The sequence below is a fragment of the Phyllobates terribilis genome, unplaced genomic scaffold (genome assembly GCF_046119375.1).
Source record: "Phyllobates terribilis strain yellow unplaced genomic scaffold, ASM4611937v1 Scaffold_3__8_contigs__length_932513732, whole genome shotgun sequence".
In the NCBI taxonomy this organism is placed as follows: domain Eukaryota; kingdom Metazoa; phylum Chordata; class Amphibia; order Anura; family Dendrobatidae; genus Phyllobates; species Phyllobates terribilis.
Window position 1 is genome coordinate 223,105,883 of NW_027362763.1, and position 27,459 is coordinate 223,133,341.

Genomic DNA, 27,459 nt, shown 5'->3' on the forward strand with positions numbered 1-27,459 from the left:
ACACGGCCATGCCGGGATGTAGGTTCAGCGGTCTCAGCCACAGATCTGCCTGCTCTTTCACAGCTGTCCACAACTCACAAGCAGTGTGAGGTTTATCACCTAAGCTTATAAGTTTCAGCACAGCCTGTTGCCGCTTGGCGGAGGCAGTACTGCAATGCTTCCAGCTTGTATCTGATGTGATGATATCTGAGATGGAGGCTGAACATGAGGAGGAGGAGGAGGAGGAGGAGGATGCGCAGGAGCTGTACACTGTGGGGGCAACTCTGACTGACATAGGGCCCGCAATCCTCGGTGTGGGGAGGATGTGGTCCGACTGGGTCCCGGCTTCCACTATGTTTACCCAGTGTGCCGTCAGAGAGATGTACCGTCCCTGGCCACAAGCACTCGTCCACATGTCCGTTGTCAGGTGGACTCTCCCAGTAACTGCATTGTTGAGGGCACGGCAGATGCTTTGGGACACGTGCTTGTGTAGTGCGGGGATGGCATGTAGCACCCTGAGGATTCGGCTGCTACAGGGGTATTGCACCTCAACCAGAGGTGTGGTATTCCACTCCCGGGTAAGGATGGAGTGTGGACCTGAGCTCGGTAGGCTGCATGCACTACACACATCCCATTTCCGAGGAGCAGACCAACGGTACTCCCACTTAGAAATGTGCAGGTACGACCGAGTCTGTTCCTGGCTGGAGTGGGAGGGGGGTGGTACATCCCAGTAGTGTAGGGGCAGATAGGGGGAGCAGCCTGGGTAAAGATAGGAGCTCATTGGGTGCTGGTCACCTGAGCTCACACATAGAGGGAGTATATAAGGTGGGCACCATCAGAGAACAGGGTCAGTCAGTCTGTCAGAGTCAGTCTGTCAGAGCAAGAAGCAGAGGAGCAGAGAAGCCTGCAGAGAGAGAGAGAGAGTGGAGCAGAGAAGGAAAGACCCAGAGGAGACAAAGAGAGGACTCTGAGAATCCAAATTCAATCCCCGGGTGAAGAGTCGGCAATAGGGTACCGGATCCCAAACTGGTGGGGGCAAAAGCACACCCTAGCCAGAGACCGGAGGCCGTGGGCAGCGTCTGCCATGGCCACCCACCACATCCACCCCGAAGGCATACCACGTGGAGGGTCAGGGAACCCAAGGCCAAGGGTCTCCCAACAGAAGGCCCGAGGGAGCTGGACCTAGGTGGATCACTAGTGGGGACGGCCAGAGGAAAGGACAGAAGGAGAGCTCAGGGTCACGCTCCGGACTTGTTTGGGGGTTTGCTGAATCCAGGACCTGGTGGACGCAGCACGGCTCGGGTGGTCACTTGAAGCTGGAGTGACCGGAACATCAGCAGTGAGTAAATACCCTAAACTGCACAACCCGACTCTGTCTTCACTTAACATCTATGCTGCACCACCACAACCCCCATCCTCTGCACCTGACCCCCTGAGGCTATACCCCACCCGTTGGGGGTTATACTACCAAAAGCTGCACCAACACCATCAGCCTCAGCGGACCCTGCTGCAGCGGAGGCCATAGTGACCGCAATACAACGGGTGGCGTAGTCGACATTAAGAACTTTATAACATCTGTAGGACTGCCACATACACTGAGTTTGACACCCTGGGCACGGACCGGGTCACAGCTACTCGGAAGACTACAACCCCCATCTGATCCGGCTCCGGGTATTCCTCTAAAGAATATGGCCCAGGGGGCGCGTCAACTTTGGCGTAGTCGGCAGGATTACGTGCCCACAACAACCGGGTACTGCGTGCCTGAAGAAAAGAACGAGTTTACCTCAAAAAGAAGTCTCCTGCCGGTTCCGGAGGGTCCCCGCCATCGGACTCCATCACAGGTCGATTCCCGCCGGTTGTCCGCCATTAACAGCTTTTTCCCGCCATTTGCAGAGTTTCCCGCCACTGGGAGACGATTCCCGCCATTTCCAAAGGTTTCCCGCCTTGTCAGAGCGGACGCCATTATGGGCGTGCCAGAGGATGGCAAGAGGCCACCTCCCATCGTGGGCCAGGACCGAAAATGGCGCCAAAAGTGGAAACCGCCCCCACCAACAGAGACTGTGATGCTAGAGGTGTCTGTCAGCGTGAAAGAACTGCCCCTGGAGCTGACAATCACCAAGTGGCCCCGGGACCGCCCTCGAAGTGGGAGGACTGAGAAGAAGAGAACAAAGATGGGTGTCGCCTGGAGCAGTCTGGAGCGAGCGCACCCGGAGGCAAGAAGCCTGGAGAAGAGTTTCGGAGGAGCTTACCCGGAGATGGCGAGAAAGCAGAGCAGCACCGGCCCGTTGGCCAGGAGCCTGCTAGAAACAGAGGAGGGAGAGCAGAGCAGCACCGGCCCGCTGGCCAGGAGCCTGCTGGAGACAACAGAAGGAGAGCAGAGCAGCACCGACCCGTTGGTCAGGAGCCTGCTGGAAGCAACGACCCCACTAGGCCTAGTGGAGGTCCTAGCACAGCTCCCCCGAGACCGGGAGTGTGCACAGACCGCTCTGGAGGGCCTCGCAAGGAGGATGGCCCGGGTGCAGCGAGAGACGTTGGCGGAGTGGAGCCGTGAGATGGCCCAGCAGACCGAGACCTGTCAGCGGAGCACGCCACCCAAGACGAGGAGACGGACCGCCTCTGAGGATGGCGCGGGAGGACTGAAGGCCGGAGACGGCGCCGAGAAGGGAGCCGAACGAGTGGAGGCAGGTAAAGGGGACGTCTATACCCCAAACCGGGAAACCGCGTACCTGCCCCAGCTCCCCGTCGCAGAGCCCGAAGTCTATCCTGCCGTGCCCGTCGCTGCAACGTCACCGCCGCAGACTAGGCCTCAAACGGGAGCCGCGACCCCTGTGACGTCACACGCCTCGACCCCGAGCGTGACCAAGCAGGAAGTACCACCAGCCTGGTCGCAAGGCCTAGTACCCCCGGGCGCCGCAATACCAACAGCGCCCCCTACCTCCGCGGAGCCCCCGGTCTGGTCGCAGGGCCAAGTAGCCCAGGGCGCCGCCGTCCTTACGGTGCCCTTCACCTTCCAGATACCCCAGGCCTGGCCGCAAGGCCCGGGCAACCCGGGCGCTAACACCACCGCGCCCATAAGACCAAGAGTGCCGCATCTGGGAGAGGACCTGTTTACCCAACACACGTGCCCGGATGGGCAGCCTTTCATCTGGCCCCAAGAATATCACGAACTGGAACGGCAGAGGAAGGCTGGGGCCATGTGTGCACCCCTGATCCAGGCTCCAAAGCCCGTAAAAAGGATCTCGCCCCCGTTAGAAGAGGCCCAATTTGAGTGGGACCCCACCGGAGAAGATCTCATGGGGTTCACTCAGGAGACTCGGGCAGCTGCAGCGGAGCGTGCTGAGTGCTGCCGCCAACAGCTCGAGGTCTTCGAGAGGGAGCGGAGAGAGAGGCGGGTCCGGGAACAGCAAGCTCAAATAAGGAGCGCGGAGCAGAAGAGCCGGGCCAGGAGAGACCCCCGTGCAGCGCATAGTCCCCGCACCACCGGGACTGTGATAAAGTTTAACATGCAGCATGGGTGGGGCTTCATCCGAGACCACCGCACCCTAGGCGACGTCTTCGTGACCAGGAGAGACGTTGAGTCCCACCTACCGGAGGGACACAGAGGCCGTGACCTTTACATCGGGGACGAGGTCACCTTCACCCGGCACAAGTGTGCCAAAGGACCCTACGCCCTCCATGTGCATCGTCTGACGGAGGAAGAGCTGCGGTGTGAGGAGGAAGAACAAGAGGACCCGGACGGGTCTGAAGCCAAAGGTAACCATAAAGAAAGAGCAGGAGGACGCCGTCGTTAAGTACAGCAGAGTACAAGCTGTATATAGTTGCCCGTCGGGGCACCGTGAACTGTAACTGTTGATAAAATAGTCCCCGTTGGGACCAGCAAGTGTGAACTGTTTACCCGTTTAACCCTTAAATCCCACTGACCGAGGACTGAGAGCGGTCATTCCTCCCTAATACCTGGCCGAGGACTGAGAGCGGCCATATCCCTTGTAAATAGTTGCGCGTCCTAAAGCGCCCCCTACCGGTTTTATAGGAAAACCATTTTTCAAGAAAAGACTGTCGCACTTTACCCGGTCACGCGTTGCACAGTGACCGGAGGAGGAGCCAGAGGCGACGAGAATGTTTTATGCTGCTGATGTATGTTATTTTATATGTTTTTACTATGTTGTTTATATGAAAAAAAAAAATTTGTATGTTTTATGGTGTTTTGTTCTTACAGCCCGAGGACGTGCTGTGATTTACCAGGGGGGAATGTAGCACCCTGAGGATTCGGCTGCTACAGGGGTATTGCACCTCAACCAGAGGTGTGGTATTCCACTCCCGGGTAAGGATGGAGTGTGGACCTGAGCTCGGTAGGCTGCATGCACTACACACATCCCATTTCCGAGGAGCAGACCAACGGTACTCCCACTTAGAAATGTGCAGGTACGACCGAGTCTGTTCCTGGCTGGAGTGGGAGGGGGGTGGTACATCCCAGTAGTGTAGGGGCAGATAGGGGGAGCAGCCTGGGTAAAGATAGGAGCTCATTGGGTGCTGGTCACCTGAGCTCACACATAGAGGGAGTATATAAGGTGGGCACCATCAGAGAACAGGGTCAGTCAGTCTGTCAGAGTCAGTCTGTCAGAGCAAGAAGCAGAGGAGCAGAGAAGCCTGCAGAGAGAGAGAGAGAGTGGAGCAGAGAAGGAAAGACTCAGAGGAGACAAAGAGAGGACTCTGAGAACCCAAATTCAATCCCCGGGTGAAGAGTCGGCAATAGGGTACCGGATCCCAAACTGGTGGGGGAAAAAGCACACCCTAGCCAGAGACCGGAGGCCGTGGGCAGCGTCTGCCACGGCCACCCACCACATCCACCCCGAAGGCATACCACGTGGAGAGTCAGGGAACCCAAGGCCAAGGGTCTCCCAACAGAAGGCCCGAGGGAGCTGGACCTAGGTGGATCACTAGTGGGGACGGCCAGAGGAAAGGACAGAAGGAGAGCTCAGGGTCACGCTCCGGACTTGTTTGGGGGTTTGCTGAATCCAGGACCTGGTGGACGCAGCACGGCTCGGGTGGTCACTTGAAGCTGGAGTGACCGGAACATCAGCAGTGAGTAAATACCCTAAACTGCACAACCCGACTCTGTCTTCACTTAACATCTATGCTGCACCACCACAACCCCCATCCTCTGCACCTGACCCCCTGAGGCTATACCCCACCCGTTGGGGGTTATACTACCAAAAGCTGCACCAACACCATCAGCCTCAGCGGACCCTGCTGCAGCGGCGGCCATAGTGACCGCAATACAACGGGTGGCGTAGTCGACATTAGGAACTTTATAACATCTGTAGGACTGCCACATACACTGAGTTTGACACCCTGGGCACGGACCGGGTCACAGCTACTCGGAAGACTACAACCCCCATCTGATCCGGCTCCGGGTATTCCTCTAAAGAATATGGCCCAGGGGGCGCGTCAGGCACACCGGGAAAAATAGTGTCGGCTGGGGACCGAGTACCGAGGGACGGCCACCGCCATAACATTGCGTCTCCACCAGCCTAAAAGGCAGCATTTCCAACGCAAGCAGTCGTGAAATGTGCGAATTTAGGACTGTGGCCTGTGGGGCGTTAGCTGCGAATTTCCGCTTTCGTTCAAAGGTCTGGGATATGGACAATTGAACGCTGCGGTGGGACGTGGACGTTGATGCTGTTTCTTGAGAAACTGCCATAACAAGTGAAGACTAGTGTTGAGCCACCCCCGTAGTGTTCGAGTTCGGTTCGGTTCGTCGAACACCCGTGTGTTCGCCGAACTGTTCGTCGAACTGTTCGTCGAACACCTTCGAACACCGTTAAAACCAATGGCAGGCAAACAAAAACACATAGAAACACATAGAAAACACCTTCAAAGGTGTCCAAAAGCTGACAAACTGCTCAGAAGACACAACTAACACATGGAAAAGTGACAAGTACATATAGTCATGCGAAAAGAAAAGAGGTGGAGGAGTAAAAGGAGGGGGAGACACAGATATAGGCATGTCATGCCCTTCTAAAATCCAAAAAGTGAGAAGCCGAGACGGCCAGTCCGCTCCTGCCCGTGCCACCTCCGTGTCGCCGGGTTTGTGCCAGAGCCGCGGTGAACCCTGACGGCCAGCCCCCCTCTCCCAATACTGGTGCCTGTCCGCTGGTGGGTCGAGAGAGCCCCACTGTGGTGGAGGCAGCTCTAAGCTTTTTAATTTAAATTGTCCCTCTAATTTGAATGAATACACTTTAAATCCATTTACAAGGATCTATTGGAGGGCAAGTCTCATGCCAGCAGCCGCGTAATTCCAGCTCCAGTAGCGTCCACTAAAGCTGCTGCAGTTAAAAAGCTTTTATAAGGATCGAGCTCGGCTGTCCACCGCAAGGCATCCTAGTGCCTGTCCCAGCCCCTATGCCTTGGGGTGCCTCCTGATGCTCTTCACTAAGTATCCCGTGGTCCCGAAGCATTTCCTTTGAAAAAATTAAGTGTCCAAACTACAGGTGGTGTAGCTTGCTTAACAGCCGGGATAATCCGCTGACTAGCAGACACTGCTACTAGGCACAAAGTATTTCCTGGGCTAGATGCAGTTAAAAATTTGTAAGTAGATACTCTCGTTGGATGCTGAGAAAGCATTCCATAGAGTCTCCTGGCACGCCATATATGATTCTCTTAAAAAGCTTGGGGTAGGGGTCTAGGGGACCCTTTTATAGCCAAAATCACGGCCCTGTATCGCAATACGTCACCTAGGCTGAAGATAAATGGAACTGTAGCACCGAGGGCTCGGTTGCTACAGACGTATTGCACCTCACCCAGAGGTGTGATATCTCACTCTCAGATAAGGATGGAGTGTGGATCAGGACCCGACACCTGCATGCATTACACCACATTGCCGTGGGGCAGGGCGACCAATATGCCCCTGAGATGGGCACGACAGTCCCTGTCCCTGGCTGGAGTGGGGGGAGGGAACACTGAGGAAGGGGAACCCTGCAGTGCAGGAGCAGGGAGGAAGCAGTTCCTGGGTGCATTGAGAATGGAGTATAAAAGGTGGGCACCATCTTAGTTCAGTGCAGAGAAGTCTGAGCAGAAGTGGCAGGGAGCAGGGGCTCTGCATGAGCTCTGCTCCGGAGGCGGGCCTAGTAACAGAGGCCCAGGCCTGCAAGAGGGAGAAGGAAGGAAGAGGAGCGGAGAAGGCTCCAGGAACGAGGAATGAAGGGATCCCAGGGGTGCGGACGGGCGAGTCGCCACCACACGCCCGAATCCACCTGCGTGGAGGGGTCAGGCCAAAGGGGGAGACCGGTCCCCGAACTAGTGGAGGCAGGAAACGACCCTCAGCTAGAAACCGGAGGCTCTGACATTTTATGTGGCGCAGCCCCTTGCTCCACCCGCTAGGAAGGCACCACATAGGGTCAGGGAAACTGGCGCCAAGTTTACCAAGAGGAGGCCCGAGGCAGCCGGACAGAAGTGTTGGTAAGAAAGGCCAGACAAAGGACACACAAAGGGGGTCCTGTGAAGCGCTCCAAAGTTATCTGGGAGTTGTCTGAGCCCCTCACCTGGTGAGCACAGTACGACGTGGGCAGCCGTTACCTGCAGACGTGGTCTGGATAATAAGAACTGTGAGTAAAGGCCCTGAACTGCATCACTGACTCCGTGTCGTTACTGCTGCTGCCCTGCACCATCACCCCCATCCTCCGCATACACTGCCCTGAGGCTATACTCCTCCCGTGGGGAGTTATGCTACGCTCTGCTGCACCCACAACACCAGCCTTAGCGGTCTGCCCTGTAGCGGCGGTTCACTCTGACCGCAATCCACGGGTGGCGTAGTCGGACATTTAAACATCAAAACCACATAAATAGTTCCGCCACTGGTTTGACCGCCCTGAGCCACGGAACCGGATCGCCGCCACGAAGACTACAACCACCAGCATCCACCAAAAAGTGTCCGGCTCCGGGTGTCCCAAGGCCCAGGGGGTGCGTCAGAACATTTTCATCACCTTTCACAATCACCAATGGGACAAGGCAGGGATGTCCTCTGTCCCCTCTCTTATACATCCTAGTGACGGAGCACCTGCTCTCATCAATTCGCCATAACCCCAATATTAGGTGGATTGAGGTGGGAGGCACCGAGTACAAGTGCTCTCTATTTGCTGATGATGTCCTAGTATATATCACTCAATCACATATATCCATCCCTGCTGTTATGGCTGAAATAGATCACTTTGTTACATGGTAAAATTTTAAAATCAATGCAGCGAAGTCTGAGGCCCTCGATGTCTCCCTCCCTAAATCCATATAGGATTCCATCCAGTCCAACTTTCCCTTTGCCTGGCCCTCACAGGGTATCAAATACTTAGGAATTCCTATTCATAGAGACCTCTCCCATCTATGTTATCTTAATTTTGGGCCCTTTATTGAACAATTCCATACAGACCACGGTTGGCAAGTTAGAACTGTAAGATTCACTACGTGAACCACTGGTGTTTTGTGGAAAAGCACATGTACACCGCGTTCCAAATTATTATGCAAAAAGTGTTTAGGAGTGATAAGGGAAGAATTTGTTTGTTTGTCAGTTAAACTCATTGATGGTGATGTGTGTCAGGGCTCTTTATATCACTGTAAGCAATTGCAGACACCTGTGCTAATTAGTTTGGCAGGTGTGTCCAATGAAAGGCAAGACTACTTAAGAAGGCTCTCTCACATTATTAAGCAGCCTACATTTTCTGCCAAAATGGGGAAGAAAAAGGATGTGTCGGCTGCTGAGAAGCAACAAATTGTGGAGTGTTTAGGTCAAGGCATGACTACAATCAACATTGTGCGATGATCAGGATGAAGTGTCTTGGCAATCAAGAAGTATGTAGCTGATTCACAGTACACACGTGTGCGTGCTGATAAGGGCAAATTGAGGACTCTTTCCTACAGGCAATTACGTCAGGTTGAAACAGCAGCGGCAAAAAAGCCTTGTCATAGCAGCAGACAAGTTTTTGAAGCTGCTTGTGCCTCCAACGTCCCCCGAACAACAAGATGCAGGGTCCTTCAGAGGTTTGCAGCTGTGCATATGCCATCCTGTCGACCTCCTCTATCCACTTCACACAAGCAGAAACGGCTCCAGTGGGCCAAACATTACATGAAGACTGATTTCAAAACTGTTTTGTTCACGGATGAGTGCCGTGCAGCGCTCGATGGTCCAGATGAATGGAGTGGAGGATGGCTGGTTGATGGACACCCCACGCAAACACGGCTACAGCGCCAACAAGGAGGAGGTGGAGTAATGTTTTGGGCTGGAATCATGGGGAGAGAGATTGTCGGCCCCTTTAGGATCCCTGAAGGCGCTAAAGATGAACTCCATAATGTATGTGGATTTTCTCAAACAGCACTTCCTGCCATGGTTCAAGAAGAAGAACCGTGTATTTCACAGCAAGAACATTTTTCTGCATGATAATGCACCATCTCATGCTGCACATAAAACATCTGCATCTCTGGCTGATATGGGCATAAAAGGGGACAAACTTATGGTGTGACCCCCATGCTCCCCTGACCTCTACCCCATTCAGAACCTTTGGAGCATCATTAAAAGGAGTGTCTATGATGGCGGGAGGCAGTTCACATCTAAGCAACAGCTCTGGGAGGGTATTCTGTCCTCATGCAAAACAATTGAAGCAGAAACCATCCAAAACCTGACAAATTCAATGGACGAGAGAGTTCAGAAGCTCCTTTCGAACACGGGGTCCTATGTGAAAATGTAACATCACCTAGAATAAAGTTTTGAGTTGAAAACTGTTTGATTTCAGTTTCTAACAACCTGCTAATGCTTATAATTTCAAAAATGACCATTTTTTTGGTCTTTATTAAAATGAAAAGGTTGATCGAAAAGTTTGGGGGATCTAAGAGTGTGGTAACCCAGTAGTCATGATTACTTCGAATTCTGACAATATGAGGGTCATGCTGCAGGTAGTGCAGCAAGAAGGCACTTATGTGTCTTGCGCATCTCGGAGCCCCAAAATTATTTTCCGGGCTAGATGCAGCTAAAAATTATTTTTAATTTTAAATCTGGTGAAGCTTATTATAGATGGCCTAATAGGATCAGTGCTGCACACTGCTACAAAGCCCAAATTATTTTCCAGTCAAGATACAGATAAACATGATTAGTAATTTGAAAGCTTAAAACGGTTGGTAGGGTGATTTTAACCAATCATCAAGCTTTTACTCTCCGCAGGATGACACAGGGGTAGAAAAGTCGTTTCGGATCCATGATTTGTTCATCTTTATGAACGGGAGTCTGTCTACATTATCAGTGGAGAGCCGCGTGCGCTTATCTGTCAGCACACCACCAGCAGCGCTGAACACACGTTCAGACAGAACGCTGGCTGCGGGGCATGACAAGATCTCCAAGGCGTAAGTGGCTAGCTCCAGCCATTTATCCAGATTGGAAGCCCAAAAAGAGCAAGGGTCCAGTGACACAGTCGTGGCTTCAATGTTTACTTGGAGATACTCCTGTACCATCGTCTCTAGGCGTTGACTATGTGTCAGACTTCTTGTCTCCTGTGGCCTTGCAAAGGATGGGCTAAAAAAGTGGTGAAATGATTCCGCAAAATTGATGTTACCAGCAGATACTGTGGTTCTGTTACGGTTTGAGTGCTGAACACTTGACGGTCCCACGGTTGGCAAGTTGGAACTGTGAGATTCACTACGTGCACCACTGGTATTTTGTGGAAAAGCACATGTAAGATTCTGCAACAGTCTCTGCTGATACTCCTGCATGCGTGCATCCCTTTCTATGGCAGGAATAATTTCTGCAAATTTACTTTTGTACCGGGGATCTAACAGTGTGGCAACCCAGTAGTCAGGATTATTTCTAATTCTCACAATTCGAGGGTCATGTTGCAGGTAGTGCAGCAAGAAGGCACTCATGTGTGTTGCGCATCCAGGAGCACCAAGTCCCTGTTGTGTTGGTGGCGAGGTAACAATCATGCTTCCTTCCTCTGTCCTCTCCCCCCAACCTCGCACAACAGAAATGTGATCAAGGTCTCCCTCATCTGATGAGTCTTCCATCAGTTCGTCCTCCACTTCTTCCTGGGCTCCTGCACCTTCCTCACTAGTTTGGCTGCTACCATGCGCCCTGGTAAAACCATCTCCCCCACCCTCACATGCCTGCCGCCTTGGTGCTGCCGACCGTCTGGACCTTGCAGATGTTAGCCCTTCCGCATACAACTCCTCCTCCTCTACTTCCTCCACCTCCTCTTGTGCCACCACCTGACTCCGAATTCTGTTTAACATGTGCTCCAGCATGTAAATCACCGGAATAGTCATGCTGATAATGGCATCGTCAGCACTAAACATCTTCGTCGCCATTTCAAAACTGTGCAGAAGGGTGCATAGGTTCCTGATCTGAGACCACTCCTCCAGCGTGATTTGCCCCACCTCTGAATCTCGTTGGCCCAGGCTATACGTCAGAACGTATTGCACCAGGGCTTGTCGGTGCTGCCACAGTCGCTGCAACATGTGCAGAGTTGAATTCCACCGGGTAGGCACATCGCATTTTAGCCGGTGAAGTGGCAGGCCCAACGACTTCTGTAGAGATGTAAGTCGCTGAGCTGCGGGATGCGAACGGCGGAAGTGAGCACACAGCGACCGTGCCCTCTGCAGAAGGCCATCTAGTCTGGGATAGTGGGCTAAAAATTGCTGGACAACCAGGTTCAACACGTGAGCCATACAAGGCACGTGTGTGACATTGCCCCGGCGAAGGGCCGCACCCAGGTTTGCAGCATTGTCGCACACGGCCTTCCCTGGTTTCAGGTCCAGTGGAGACAACCATTCATGAAATTGGTTCTCCAGAGCTGACCACAACTCCTCAGCTGTGTGACTCACATTTCCCAGACATTTCAATGTAAAAACCGCCTGATGACGTTGAGCCCTACTGCCAGCATAGTAAGGAGGTGTGCAGGATCCCTTCTGCGCAGTTAGAAAGCTTGTGGCATGACCAGACAGGCTTTGGGTGCAGGTGGAAGACCGAGAGGAGGTTGAGGAGGCAGAAGCAGTGGAGGAACTTTGACATAAAGAGGATTGACGCACAACTCGTGGGGACGGCAAGACTTGGACAGCAGCCCCTTGTCCTGCTGTCACCATAGTTACCCAGTGCCCAGTCAGCGACATGTAACGCCCCTGTCCATGCCTACTCGTCCAAGTGTCTGTGGTGAAATGCACCCTGTCACACACAGAGTTTCTCAAAGAAGCGGTGATGTTGTGTGCGACATGCTGGTGGAGCGCAGGCACACCTTTCTTTGAGAAGTAGTGCCGACTGGGCATCTGGTACTGGGGCACTGCGACGGACATAAGGTCTCGAAAATCCTCTGTGTCCACCAGGCGGAAAGGCAGCATTTCTGTAGCCAAGAGCTTGCAGATGGTGAAATTCAACCTCTTAGCTTTCTCATGGCTAGGAGGAAATGGTCTTTTACTTGTCCACATCTGAGGGACCGAGGGCTGGCTATTGTGCTTAGACGGGGTTGATAAGGGTGTCCCCGGCAAACTGCCGGTCTGTGAGGAAGATGCAGGCGGACATGTTAGGTTGCCTTGATCCAAAGGTGGTGCTATCGATGTCGGACAGCGCTCAACACCAGCTGGTGTTACCACCTCCAAAGAAAATGATGACCTGCCAATCACGCTGGCTGTTGCGGGTAAAGAGGTGGCAGGTCTGCGCCCCAAAACAGGTGTGACTGCTGTCCCCCCAGTCACAGAGGATGAAGAGGCCGCGGATGCACAAGATATGGCAGACGGTGATTGGCCCGGCCGGCTAGGCCGCATTGTAGCACACTGAGCTTCCCACTGCAACTTATGCTTCATGTCCATGTGCCGGTTCATGCATGAAGTACTCAAACTATGTATTTTTTGGCCTCTACTTAGCTTTTGCTGACAAATGTTACAGATAACACGAGTTGGGTCATCTTTATCGATCTGAAAAAATGCCCAGGCTATGCAAGGCTTAGCAACCATGCGACCTGAAGAGCCACCACGACTTGTGGTGAGAGGCAGAGTTGTGTTTGAGGATGCAGTTGTTGACGTGCTTCCAGTACTACGTCTCTGTCCAGGAAGGCGCAACCTGACCTCGTCGTCACTAGCATCTTCCTCCACCTCCTCTGCTGACCTCATCTCTTGGCTGACTGTGGGTTGACAGTAAGTGGGATCTCCGACCTCATCATCATCACCCTGTGCGTTATCACACCCGTCGTCCTCAGAGCCAACCTGTTCCTGCCCTGACAAAAAACTAAAGTTGTCGCTCCAATCAGGTATTTGAGTCTTATCATCGTCTTCCTCATTGTCTCCACCAACAGGAGTTACAGTTTGGGAATGAGGGTCTACATTATGGTCAGAACCTTCTGCGTCTGGTCCTGGATCCGACTCATAAAGATTCTGGGCATCAGTGCAGATCATTTCCTCGTCTGGATTCACAGAAGCGCTGGAGTCGACCTCTGATTCCCAGGCTATAGTATGAGTAAACAGCTCTGCAGACTCAACCATCTGTTCTACCTCATACTCAGACGGGCAGCTGGAGATTTGGGAGCTGTGAGGAAGCAAGTGCGATTTGGGTGACACCTTTGAGGACTGGAGTATTTGTGATGTTGAAGTTGATGTGGAGGAGAGCCCACTTAAAGGAGCACTTGATATCCGTTGAAGCACCTGCTGTTTTTGTGCCTCATCTGGAATTTGTAGCGATTGGCGTGGCCGTAAGAAAGGGATCTTATCACATTGTCCGCTAAAAGAAGTAGACATTTTAGTTTGGCTGGAAGATGGTCTTTCTTCTGCACCTACCCCACGGACACAACCTTTTTTCCCCTTCCCAACACGCCTATTCCCCTTTCCACCAGCAGCAGGCCTTTTTCCACTCATTTTGGTGGTTAACTAATTCACAACTCTGGAGTTGTTTGCACAAAAAAACAATGGATGGTAACCGAGCAGAGCTGAGTGGCCAAACTGTGGTATTAGGCCAAAACTATTGGCTGGGCTAGATGCAGAAAAAAATTATTTTTAATTTGCAACCTGATGGAGGTCAGTATAGATGGACTAATAGAACAAGTCCCACACGCTGCTAGAAGCCCAAATATTTTTTCAGAGATAAATGAAGAAAAAAATTATTTTTAATTTGCAACCTGATGGAGGTCAGTATAGATGGACTAATAGACCAAGTCCCACACACTGCTAGAAGCCCAAATATTTTTTCAGAGCTAGATGCAGAAAAAAATTATTTTTAATTTGTAACCTGATGGAGGTCAGTATAGATGGACTAATAGACCAAGTCCCACACACTGCTAGAAGCCCAAATATTTTTTCAGAGCTAGATGCAGAAAAAAATTATTTTTAATTTGCAACCTGATGGAGGTCAGTATAGATGGACTAATAGAACAAGTCCCACACGCTGCTAGAAGCCCAAATATTTTTTCAGAGATAAATGAAGAAAAAAATTTTTTTAATTTGCAACCTGATGGAGGTCAGTATAGATGGACTAATAGACCAAGTCCCACACACTGCTAGAAGCCCAAATATTTTTTCAGAGCTAGATGCAGAAAAAAAATATTTTTAATTTGCAACCTGATGGAGGTCAGTATAGATGGACTAATAGACCAAGTCCCACACACCGCTAGAAGCCCAAATATTTTTTCAGAGCTAGATGCAGAAAATTTTTTTATTCAATTTGCAACCTGATGGAGGTCAGTATAGATGGACTAATAGATCAAGTCCCACACACTGCTAGAAGCCCAAATATTTTTTCAGAGCTAGATGCAGAAAATTTTTTTATTCAATTTGCAACCTGATGGAGGTCAGTATAGATGGACTAATAGACCAAGTCCCACACACTGCTAGAAGCCCAAATATTTTTTCAGAGCTAGATGCAGAAAAAAATTATTTTTAATTTGCAACCTGATGGAGGTCAGTATAGATGGACTAATAGACCAAGTCCCACACACTGCTAGAAGCCCAAATATTTTTTCAGAGCTACATGCAGAAAAAAATTATTTTTAATTTGCAACCTGATGGAGGTCAGTATAGATGGACTAATAGAACAAGTCCCACACGCTGCTAGAAGCCCAAATATTTTTTCAGAGATAAATGAAGAAAAAAATTATTTTTAATTTGCAACCTGATGGAGGTCAGTATAGATGGACTAATAGACCAAGTCCCACACACTGCTAGAAGCCCAAATATTTTTTCAGAGCTAGATGCAGAAAAAAATTATTTTTAATTTGCAACCTGATGGAGGTCAGTATAGATGGACTAATAGAACAAGTCCCACACACTGCTAGAAGCCCAAATATTTTTTCAGAGCTAGATGCAGAAAAAAATTATTTTTAATTTGCAACCTGATGGAGGTCAGTATAGATGGACTAATAGAACAAGCCCCACACGCTGCTAGAAGCCCAAATATTTTTTCAGAGATAAATGAAGAAAAAAATTATTTTTAATTTGCAACCTGATGGAGGTCAGTATAGATGGACTAATAGAACAAGTCCCACACGCTGCTAGAAGCCCAAATATTTTTTCAGAGATAAATGAAGAAAAAAATTATTTTTAATTTGCAACCTGATGGAGGTCAGTATAGATGGACTAATAGACCAAGTCCCACACACTGCTAGAAGCCCAAATATTTTTTCAGAGCTAGATGCAGAAAAAAATTATTTTTAATTTGCAACCTGATGGAGGTCAGTATAGATGGACTAATAGACCAAGTCCCACACACCGCTAGAAGCCCAAATATTTTTTCAGAGCTAGATGCAGAAAATTTTTTTATTCAATTTGCAACCTGATGGAGGTCAGTATAGATGGACTAATAGACCAAGTCCCACACACTGCTAGAAGCCCAAATATTTTTTCAGAGCTAGATGCAGAAAAAAATTATTTTTAATTTGCAACCTGATGGAGGTCAGTATAGATGGACTAATAGAACAAGTCCCACACGCTGCTAGAAGCCCAAATATTTTTTCAGAGATAAATGAAGAAAAAAATTATTTTTAATTTGCAACCTGATGGAGGTCAGTATAGATGGACTAATAGACCAAGTCCCACACACTGCTAGAAGCCCAAATATTTTTTCAGAGCTAGATGCAGAAAAAAATTATTTTTAATTTGCAACCTGATGGAGGTCAGTATAGATGGACTAATAGACCAAGTCCCACACACTGCTAGAAGCCCAAATATTTTTTCAGAGCTAGATGCAGAAAAAAATTATTTTTAATTTGCAACCTGATGGAGGTCAGTATAGATGGACTAATAGACCAAGTCCCACACACCGCTAGAAGCCCAAATATTTTTTCAGAGCTAGATGCAGAAAAAAATTATATTCAGTTTGCAACCTGATGGAGGTCAGTATAGATGGACTAATAGAATGATGCTATGCCCAAAAGATTTTACTTCACTAGGTGCAGTAAAAAAATTGGTATTCTATACACAGGTGGTATATCTTGCAACACAGATAGGCTACTCCACTGACTAACACACTCTGCAATAGGCCAAAAAGGATTAGCTTTGCTAGATTCAGCCAAATGCTGTGAAAAAAACTTGCACAGCACTGGCACAGACCTGCCTGGCAAAAACTGATAGGAACTGATGTAACCTAGTCCTGAAAATGACTCCAATTAGAATTAGTCTTTACTCCCACAATCTATCTATTTAAGAGCACAGACCTGCCTGATAAAAGTCGTAGGAAATGCTGTAACCTAGTCCTTAAAAGGACTGCAATCACAACTATTCCCTACTCCCAAGCTATCTGTATATTTGTGCGAAAATTGGCTTGAAATTAACAAGGTATAGCGCACACAGCAACAGCGGTGCCGTCTAACACGCAGCTGCAGCAGTGAGAAAATGGTGGCGACGGGGAAAATGGCTTGGTCTTATAGGGCAAGGACATGTGACATACACTGCCAATCACACATGCCCTTGCTTGTGTGAAAAAAAGCACTTCGCTCCGTGTGTGCGCTGCTGATAGGCTGACAGATTGCACCTCCCCACTGCAAATGCGGGAAAGAGAAAAAAAAATGGAGATCTTCATTGTTCCTGCAGAGATCCATCCCCTGCCCCTCCCCCCGCCCCGCTGTACACTCAAACTGCGTATTAACATTAATTTTCATCATTACTGAGAAAAAATCCAGTTATGATTTTGGTGCACGAACAGTTATCGAACATAACCTCGAACAGCCGAATTTTTCTCAAATTGTTCGTGTTCGCCGACCGGCTCGAACACCGCCCAAAACAGCTCGAATTTGAGATTGGCGAACAGTTCGAGTAGAACAACGCTCATCTCTAGTGAAGACTGAGAGGAGGGGGCATCTTTACATGCAGTATGGACAGGGGATTGCCTTGCACACACAACAGGGGGTTCTATTGTACGCACAACAGTGGAAGAAGCAGTGGTGACACCCGCTGACACTGGTCGTGGACCCTGGGTTTCGCCCCACAAAGTTGGGTGCTTTGCTGCCATGTGCCTGATCATGCTGGTGGTGGTCAGGCTGGTAGTTTTGTCACCTCTGCTGATGCTGGCATGGCAGGTGGAACATATGGCCTTTTTGGGGTTATCAGCAGAGTCTTTAAAAAAATTCCAGACTCTGGAAGACCTACCGGTTGTACTGGCAACGTCCCTCGTGTTGGTGTTACGGGGAGCGGTTGCCTGCCTTCTGTCTGCGGCCACCACACTGCTTCTTCCTGCCTGTTGGGGTACTCTGCCTCCCTCCCCCTGTGTGCTGCTGGCCTCACTCTGCATGTCTTCCTTCCACTTTGGGTCAGTTACTAGATCATCCACTACCTCCTCCTCTTCCACTTGTGCACCACGATCCTCCTCCTCACTTCCTGGCAATTGTGTCTCGTCATCGGCCACCTCTTGTGACAGATTGCCAACGTCGACTTCCTGTGGCCGTGGCTGTTCAAATATTTGGGCATCGCAACATGGGATCTCCTCTTCCACCACTTCAATCGTATCAGGCAAGGGGCCCAAATATGGAAATGGACCAGTGAACAGCTCTTCAGAGTGTCCAAGTGTGGGATCACTTGCTGTCTGACGACTCTCGGCATGGTGGGAGGAAGGAGCATCAGGGTGAGGAGGAGTATGCGGTCGAGACTCACGGCTACTAAGAGTTGACCGTGTGGAAGACAGACCGGAGGTGGTGGTGCCCAGGTAACTGGAAGTATTATCTGCTATCCAATTAATAACCTGTTCACACTGATCAGTTCTCAATACTGGTGTTGTTCTGTTCTTCCCTAGTAATTTGGTCAAGAAGTGGGAGCGAGAAGATGTGGCTGTTGGTTGTGGCACATTTTCACCTTGGCCACGGCCCCGTCCTCTGCACGAACCATCACCAGAACGTCCACTTCCACGTCCCTTGCCACGCGCCTTGCCCATTGTAAATGAAGTAAAATAGCTTACACTTGAACTATCAATGGAAAAAGGGTAATAAAGAGTAGATTAGAACCGTGGAAGAGGAAAACCACAGTTATTGTTTACTGGGGTATACCACACTTTTTTAAATAGAGATATTTGCGGCTGAACAGTGAGCGACACACTCAAACTGCTTTTTTTTTAGATACCAAAGGCCCAAAACTGGATAGTACAGCGATTTGACCCGTGGAACTGCGAAACCACACTGGGATGTCGGGCCTACACAAGACTATTTTCAAAAGATATATTTTTGTGTCACAACCAGGGGTGGATTAAGAGTAGCAAGGGCCCCGGGCAGTTTAGAAGGCGCGGGGCCCCCCCCCACACCTGATTTATCACGTGACATGTCACATGATCCCCTGTGATAGATCATGTGATAGTTCACGGGAAATTAATTTGGCACAATATTAATTGTGCTGCCCCATCTGAGAGCAGCACAATATAGGGGCAGATACCCTGATTCCAGCGATGTGTCACTTTTTCAGCTGCTTGTTGTCATTTTGAGAAAATCACCGTTTTATCTGCTGCAGATCTAGCAGTTCTCTGAATGCTGCGCTCTGTATAGCCCCGCCCACACCACTGATTGGCAGCTTTCTGCCCATGCTCAGTGTACACAGAAATCTACTGATCAGTGATGGGGGTGGGGTCCTACAGAACTTATTAGTCAATTACCTTCTGACAAATCAATGATTTTATCAAAACAACACTAAGCAGCCCAGTAAGTGACACATTACTGGAATCAGTGCCTCTAACCCTACATTATGCTGCTCTCAGATTAGGTGGCAAAAACCTGATGACAGATTCCCTTTAAAGGAGCTGTAAAGATAAAAAAGTTTGTATTAAAAAAAATACAAGCCATTTGTGAAATTAACTTGTTTTCATTGTTAATTCACATTAGACTGTATCTTCAACACTTTTGTCAGCAGGTCTTATTACAGACTCTGAATAGGGCAGCTCTCTTCCTCTCCCTCAGCAGAAAGTCACAGCATGGTTAAAAAACGGGATCTTTTATGATTTTCTCATAATAAATAAAAAAGGACATGCAAGTCCTCCAAACTATTTTCCGTTTCTGTATAGGGGAGGTCCTAAATCTTTCTTGTTCTTTAGTTGATCACATGTCAAAAAGGCAAAGCATTTACTATGAACTCGCCTAAAAAGATATATACACTTGGAGAGTAATATCATTATCTGCATGTAAATATTCGTTGACTCTAAGGGCTCGCTCACACTGTCGTATAACACGGCCGAATGCTATGTGATGTTTTATCGGATAGGACTCGGCCTTATGTTATACAATGGGACAGTGCAGATCTGCGATTATTGGCATGAGAAAATAATCTCATTCGATATTCGGACCATGTGCACCCATACAAGTCTACGGTGCACGTAAAACATTGGACTGCACTCGGATGTCATCCAAGTGCAGTCCGATGAACACTCACAGAGACTATGGAGAAGATGGAGAAATTAAGTTCTCCATCTTCTCCATATCTGTGCTGCGAGAGAATCGGATCACACTCAGTTGAAGCTCTGACAGAGTTTGAGCCGAGTGTCATTAGCATAATTGGCCCTATTCTCTTGCATGAGAGAATATATGGCTTAGTGAGTGGACCCTAAAACTGAATAGTAGTGACGGACAGGCACCTCACAAGCGGGATCCATGTAGCTCTCAGATGTCATGTAGGTAGGGCTTCATTCCATGGGGTAGGGCTTCATTTCAAGGTATATAAAAAAATGGACTTCAAATAAAAATTAAATGAACACAAAAAGCACTAATTGAATTATTTTTTTCGTATTTATGTTTGCAGCCCCTTTAAAAACCCTTTGAGGACCAAGGCACATATATGTCCCATAGTTTTAAACTGGAAAAAAATTTAATTGAATAAAATTTAAGGTCCTCCAAGGTTTAAGTAGGTCATAAATTCATATGAATACTTGCTCATACAATTGCACATGCCAAAAGATGAAGAACAGAATCAAAAATATGACATTAAGTGGAGCACTTACAGGTATTCAAGGTGAAAGAGACCAGCAAAGGCATCGTCTCGAATGACAGTAAATGAGTTAGAATTCAGCAAGCTGAAAATGAAGACAGCAGGTTAGAAGCGAACCAGACTTTATGGTGCTCAGAATTAGTCAAGCAGAATTTATTGACTGATGTTGCAAAGCACTGAGACTCCCGCAGTGTATAGATGGCGCCATGCGGCCTCCCGCTGTGTATAGATGGCGCCGTGCGGCCTCCCGCTGTGTATAGATGGCGCCGTGCGGCCTCCCGCTGTGTATAGATGGCACCGTATAGATGGCTACGTGCGGCCTCCTGCTGAGTATACGTGTATAGATGGCTACGTGCGGCCTCCTGCTGAGTATAGATGCCGCACGGTGCTCCCCCCAGAGACAGCAGGAGGCCACACAGCTCCATCTATACTCATCGGGAGACCGCACGTAGCCATCTATACACAGCAGGAGGCCACACGGCGACATCTATACTCAGCGGGGGGCCGCACATAGCCATCTATACACAGCGGGGGGGCGCACGTAGCCATCTATACACAGCGGGGGGCCGCACGGCGCCGTCTATACACAGCGGGGGGCCGCAAGTAGCCATCTATACACAACGCGGGGCCGCACATAGCCATCTATACACAACGGGAGGCTGCACGGAGCCCCCCCAGAGACATCAGGAGGCTGCACTGCGCCAACTATACTCAGCAGGAGGCCACATGCAGTCATACACACACACAAACATATACAGACACGCATAAACACATTTAAAACACAAAAATACATACAAACAGACATCACACAATGACATCTGCCCACACACACACACACACACACACAAACAGACAGACATCACACACACACACACCTGCCCACAAACACACACACACACCTGCCCACACACACACACACATATACACACACACACATATACACACACACACACACACCTGCCCACACACACACCTGCCCACAAACACACACACACACCTGCCCACACACACACACATATACACACACACACATATACACACACACACATATACACACACACACGCCTGCCCACACACACACACACCTGCCCACACAGACACCTGCCCACAAACACACACACACCTGCCCACACACACACTCACCATCCCCCGGCTCCATTCCTCCTGCCTGCTCTGTCTCTTTTCCGGTGCAGCACTGCAGGCCGGGGCGCACTGCGTGACGTCACAGCTAGGAGACACAGCCTTGCACAGGGCCGTGTCTCCTAGCAGTGACGCGGCCGGGCCAGCACAGGGAAGTTAACTGCTGCAGTGCTGGCCCGGCCGATGAAGAAGTAGCGGTGGCCGCTGCTGGGGGAGCGGTCCAGGCCCCCCCCTCCCGCCACTGCTACCGCTATGTGCCGCAGCGGCCCGCACATATAATGAGGGCAATCCGGCATTAGACACCCCGCCTGGAGCCGCGGGCCCCCTGCCGGCTCGGGGCCCCGGGCGGTCGCCCGGATTGCCCTCATTATAATCCGCCTATGGTCACAACAGTCAGGAGACAATACTGTTTTTCTTTACGGAAAAAACTACCAAAAGCTGAATAATAGAGATTTTTTACCGTGGGATGGCAAAACCACAGTTATTGTTTACTGGGGTATACCAGACTTTTTTAAATAGAGATATTTGCGGCTGAACAGTGAGCGACACACTCAAACTGCTTTTTTTTTAGATACCAAAGGCCCAAAACTGGATAGTACAGCGATTTGACCCATGGAACTGCGAAACCACACTGGGATGTCGGGCCTACACAAGACTATTTTCAACAGATATATTTTTGTGTCACAACAGTCAGGAGACACTGCTGTTTTTCTTTACGGAAAATATACCAAAACCTGAATAATAGAGATTTTTTACCGTGGGATGGCAAAACCACAGTTATTGTTTACTGGGGTATACCAGACTTTTTTAAATATATAGATTTGCGGCTGAACAGTGAGCGACACACTCAAACTGTTTTTTTTTTTTTTAAGATACAAATGGCCCAAAATGGATAATACAGAGGTTTGAACCGTGGAAGTGCAAAACAACACTTCTGTTTCTCTAGCCTACACCAGACTATTTTCAACAGTTATATTTGTGTCTGAAAAATCAGAGACACGCTTTTTTTTTTGGGGGGGGGGGGGGGGGGGGGACACACCAAAAGGTTAATAAGACGGGTATTTGTACAGTGTGAAGGAGGAAAAAAAAAGGAGGATTTAGATGAAAAAAAAAAGGATTTTTCCTGGCCCCCGACACCTGATCTACTGATCAGTGATGGGGGTGGGGTCCTACAGAACTTACTAGTCAATTACCTTCTGACAAATCAATGATTTTATCAAAACAACACTAAGCAGCCCAGTAAGTGACACATTACTGGAATCAGTGCCTCTAACCCTACATTATGCTGCTCTCAGATTAGGTGGCAAAAACCTGATGACAGATTCCCTTTAAAGGAGCTGTAAAGATAAAAAAGTTTGTATTAAAAAAAATACAAGCCATTTGTGAAATTAACTTGTTTTCATTGTTAATTCACATTAGACTGTATCTTCAACACTTTTGTCAGCAGGACTTATTACAGACTCTGAATAGGGCAGCTCTCTTCCTCTCCCTCAGCAGAAAGTCACAGCATGGTTAAAAAACGGGATCTTTTATGATTTTCTCATAATAAATAAAAAAGGACATGCAAGTCTTCCAAACTATTTTCCGTTTCTGTATAGGGGAGATCCTAAATCTTTCTTGTTCTTTAGTTGATCACATGTCAAAAAGGCAAAGCATTTACTATGAACTCGCCTAAAAAGATATATACACTTGGAGAGTAATATCATCATCTGCATGTAAATATTCGTTGACTCTAAGGGCTCGCTCACACTGTCGTATAACACGGCCGAATGCTATGTGATGTTTTATCGGATAGGACTCGGCCCTATGTTATACAATGGGACAGTGCAGATCTGCGATTATTGGCATGAGAAAATAATCTCATTCGATATTCGGACCATGTGCACCCATACAAGTCTACGGTGCACGTAAAACATTGGACTGCACTCGGATGTCATCCAAGTGCAGTCCGATGAACACTCACAGAGACTATGGAGAAGATGGAGAAATTAAGTTCTCCATCTTCTCCATATCTGTGCTGCGAGAGAATCGGATCACACTCAGTTGAAGCTCTGACAGAGTTTGAGCCGAGTGTCATTAGCATAATTGGCCCTATTCTCTTGCATGAGAGAATATATGGCTTAGTGAGTGGACCCTAAAACTGAATAGTAGTGACGGACAGGCACCTCACAAGCGGGATCCATGTAGCTCTCAGATGTCGTGTAGGTAGGGCTTCATTCCATGGGGTAGGGCTTCATTTCAAGGTATATAAAAAAAATGGACTTCAAATAAAAATTAAATGAACACAAAAAGCACTAATTGAATTATTTTTTTCGTATTTATGTTTGCAGCCCCTTTAAAAACCCTTTGAGGACCAAGGCACATATATGTCCCATAGTTTTAAACTGGAAAAAAATTTGATTGAATAAAATTTAAGGTCCTCCAAGGTTTAAGTAGGTCATAAATTCATATGAATACTTGCTCATACAATTGCACATGCCAAAAGATGAAGAACAGAATCAAAAATATGACATTAAGTGGAGCACTTACAGACACACGCACCTGCCCACACACACCTGCCCACACAGACACCTGCCCACACACACATCTGCCCACACACACACTCACCATCCCCCGGCTCCATTCCTCCTGCCTGCTCTGTCTCTTTTCCGGTGCAGCACTGCAGGCCGGGGCGCACTGCGTGACGTCACAGCTAGGAGACACAGCCGTGCACAGGGCCGTGTCTCCTAGCAGTGATGCGGCCGGGCCAGCACAGGGAAGTTAACTGCTGCAGTGCTGGCCCGGCCGATGAAGAAGTAGCGGTGGCCGCTGCTGGGGGAGCGGTCCAGGCCCCCCCTCCCGCCACTGCTACCGCTATGTGCCGCAGCGGCCCGCACATATAATGAGGGCAATCCGGCATTAGACACCCCGCCTGGAGCCGCGGGCCCCCTGCCGGCTCGGGGCCCCGGGCGGTCGCCCGGATTGCCCTCATTATAATCCGCCTATGGTCACAACAGTCAGGAGACAATACTGTTTTTCTTTACGGAAAATATACCAAAACCTGAATAATAGAGATTTTTTTACCGTGGGATCGCAAAACCACAGTTATTGTTTACTGGGGTATACCAGACTTTTTTAAATATATAGATTTGCGGCTGAACAGTGAGCGACACACTCAAACTGCTTTTTTTTTTTTAGATACAAATGGCCCAAAATGGATAATACAGAGGTTTGAACCGTGGAAGTGCAAAACAACACTTCTGTTTCTCTAGCCTACACCAGACTATTTTCAACAGTTATATTTGTGTTTGAAAAATCAGAGACACGCTTTTTTTTTGGGGGGGGGGGGGGGACACACCAAAAGGTTAATAAGACGGGTATTTGTACAGTGTGAAGGAGGAAAAAAAAAGGAGGATTTAGATGAAAAAAAAAAGGATTTTTCCTGGCCCCCGACACCTGGTGCTAAGTCCAGCAACAGGAGCACACAGGACTGTAATGCAGCGTTTGCTGGTATGACCACTGTGTCTCCTATACAGCCTGCCTGCCTGGTATCTGGGATGGATATTAGTCCTGAAAAGGACTGTTTGTTTTTTCTGGCTGCCTTTACAGACCCTACACTAACTATTTTGCAGTTTATATCTCTCCCTAAATCAGCAGCGCTGTCCCTACACTGTCTAATCCGGAGCGACTGTGTCCAAGATGGCGGCGCCCGGTTTTAAATACTCGAGGTGACGCTGTGCGGCCAGCCAATCACTGTAATGCCCACAACCAACATGGCTGCAGCATTACAGTGACTGTCTGGCAATCACTGCATGTTCATTGGCTCTGTAAAGAGCGCCAAACATGCAGGGCGGAGACCCGAGCTCCCGCCCGAGTAACCCGGAAATGCTCGGTGCTCGCTGAACATCCCGAGTAGCGTGATGCTCGGGCGAGTACCGAGCAGAGTCGAGCATGTTCGCTCAACACTAGTTATGGCTCTTGGAATGCGAAAATGAAAAAAATGCTTTGTCCTTAAAAAGTTAAGGAATTTTCCAAAAACATTTCCCAAAAAGGACTAAACTTTTTTTGTGGATCACAAGTTACCTAGCTAGGTAAATTACCTAAAGAGGAATGCGTGTTCATGGTTATTGTAGCAATGTATAATAAAATAATAGTGTTAAACGGGTTTATAGGGACCCAATGCTTTCAAATTTTAGGAACAGTTAGTTATATACAGTATATATATAGATTTTTTTATATATATATCGTATTTTTCGGACTTTGAGACGCATTTTTTTCCTCCAAAATTTTGGAGGAAAGTGGGGGATGCATCTTATGATCCAGATGTACAGTACCTTATAGTCCGGCTGTGGATGGTGGGGTGGGGACCAGCGGTGGAGCGGGTCACAGGAGGCAGAAGCAGCATGCTGCAGCTAAAGTGTGTGCCCGCTGTTAAAGAGAATGAATATTCTCTGTTCCCCACACCTATAGTCCCTTCCACCTCTATGCACTGAAGGCGGCGTCTAGAGGTTTGCGGGACTAAGGGAGTAGAGAGCAGTGAATATTCATTTTCTTTATTAGCGCGCACACCGTTAGCCGCAGCCCCTGGCTCCTGCAGCTGCTATGCTATCACCTGTATCCACTATTAAAGAGCATGACTATTCACTGCTCCCCACGCCCATAGTCCTGCCCACCTCTGTGCACTGAAGCCGGCGCCGAGAGGTGGGCGGGACTATGGGAGTGGAGAGCAGTGAATATTCATGCTCTTTCATAGCGGGCACAGGTGATCGCCCAACTTCAGGAGCCAGCGGCTGCAGTTAACACTGTGCCCACTATTAAAGAAAATGAATATTCACTGCTCCACATGCCAATAGTCCCGGGCGTGGGGAGCAGTGAATATTCTGGCAGCTGACATCGGCTTCTGGGGGTGCATGACAGTGACGTCATGCGCTGCTTACACACTAATGTCAGCTATTGGCATCAGAACAGGATGCTGCTGGAGCAGAGGGAAAGTGAGTACAATTGTTTATTTTTTTACATGTGCGGCATGATTGGGGCCATATATACCAGGATTGGGGGGGCCATGTATACCAGGATGGAGAGCCATTTATACCAGGATGAGGATGGGGGGCTATGTATACCAAGAAGAGGGGCCATGTATACCAGGATGGGGGGCATGTATACCAAGATGGGGGGGCCATGTATACCAGGATGGGGGGCAATGTATACCAAGACAGGGGGCAATGTATACCAGGAGGGGGGGCCATGTATACGAAGATGGGGATGGGGCCATGTATACCAGGATGGGGGGCTATGTATACCAGGGTGAGGGGGCTATGTATACCAGGATGGGGGGCATGTATTTACCAGGATGGGAGATACCAGTACAAAGTTGGAGGAGATTACCCGTATAACCGTGTCAGCAGCAGACCTCCCCCCACCCCCATAACAGTGCATCATGACCACATTTTTTTTTCAATTATTTTTTATATTTTCCTCCTCAAAAACAAAAAACCTAGGTGAGTCTTATGGTTTAGTGCATCTTATAGTCCGAAAAACAAGTTTTGTGTATATACAATATATATACAGTACAGACCAAAAGTTTAGACACACCTTCTCATTTAAAGATTTTTCTGTATTTTCAGGACTATGAAAATTGTACATTCACACTGAAAGCATCAAAACTATGAATTAACACATGTGGAATTATATACTTAACAAAAAAGTGTGAATCAACTGAAAATATGTCTTATATTCTATGTTCTTCAAAGTAGCCACCTTTTGCTTTGATGACTGCTTTGCACACTCTTGGCATTCTCTTGATGAGCTTCAAGAGGTAGTCACCGAAAATGGTCTTCCAACAATCTTGAAGGAGTTCCCAGAGAAGCTTAGCACTTGTTGGCCCTTTTGCTTTCACTCTGCGGTCCAGCTCACCCAAAACCATCTCGATTGGGTTCAGGTCTGGTGACTGTGGAGGCCAGGTCA